The sequence below is a fragment of the Austrofundulus limnaeus genome, unplaced genomic scaffold, assembly GCF_001266775.1.
Source record: "Austrofundulus limnaeus strain Quisiro unplaced genomic scaffold, Austrofundulus_limnaeus-1.0 Scaffold579, whole genome shotgun sequence".
Taxonomy (NCBI): Eukaryota; Metazoa; Chordata; class Actinopteri; order Cyprinodontiformes; family Rivulidae; genus Austrofundulus; species Austrofundulus limnaeus.
This window is the reverse complement of record NW_013952981.1, coordinates 53,003-53,981: the sequence shown is the minus strand read 5'-3', so window position 1 is coordinate 53,981 and position 979 is coordinate 53,003. Positions and strand designations below refer to the sequence as shown.

The 979-nt window shown below is 49.3% G+C and overlaps 1 pseudogene; it reads left to right on the top strand.

Annotated features, from left to right (window-relative positions):
• Positions 1 to 271: 271 nt before the first annotated feature.
• LOC106530936 (thymidylate kinase pseudogene) lies at positions 272 to 972 on the top strand (annotated as a pseudogene).
• Positions 973 to 979: the final 7 nt, after the last annotated feature.

Genomic DNA, 979 nt, shown 5'->3' with positions numbered 1-979 from the left:
CCGCAAGCATAGAAAACAACACCGTCGGCTGCGCGATGCGACAACCGGGTCCTTGTGAGTATACGAATACACGGCTGGTGTTTGTGTGATAGCCCGAGGATATGTTAACGCTGGTATTCATCGTGTTGGTCTTGTATTGTCGTTTGTAACGGTTTGTTTATATGCACGTTTGTTATTATAACTCCGACCTACCGCATTAATGAACAAATCCCGACCGACCAATACTTGACTAGCTATGTCATTGCAATGTTGTTGTATCGCGTATAAAAGTCGCGTGAGGACCGCAGTTGTGTGCACGGTTCGAAACAAAAAATGTGTTCGGCGACGAACAAACGGGGCGCGTTGATTGTTCTGGAAGGAACGGACCGGGTGGGAAAAACAACTCAATGTAGGAAACTGATAGAAACCCTTCGAAAAAGAGGGGTGTGAGCCGAAGCAATGCGATTTCCAAACAGGAACACGCCGGTGGGGCAACTGATCGACGCGTACCTGAAAACTACAACGGCGGAGCTGAACGACCACGCGGTACATTTGCTATTTTCCGCCAATCGTTGGGAATCCGCGCCTCTGATGCGAAGCAAACTGCAGAGCGGTATCACACTTATCGTGGACAGATACGCGTTCTCCGGAGTTGCTTTCACTAGAGCTAAACCCGGGTTCTCTGTGGACTGGTGCATGAAACCTGACATTGGACTACCAAAACCGGACCTCGTTGTATTTCTACAACTGACTCCGAACGAAGCGGCGGCGCGCTCGCATTTTGGAACAGAACGATATGAAAAACGTCAGTTTCAAACGGCGGTTCAACAACAATTCCATCGCCTGATACGCGAGGACCCGTCGACGAATTGGACGATAATCGACGCATCGAGACCCGTTGAGGATATTCACGGCGATGTTGTGAATCGCACCATCGCGGTCATTAACGCGGCAGAGAAAACACCGCTGGTGGGGTTATGGTGTGTTAGTTAAAAAAAAA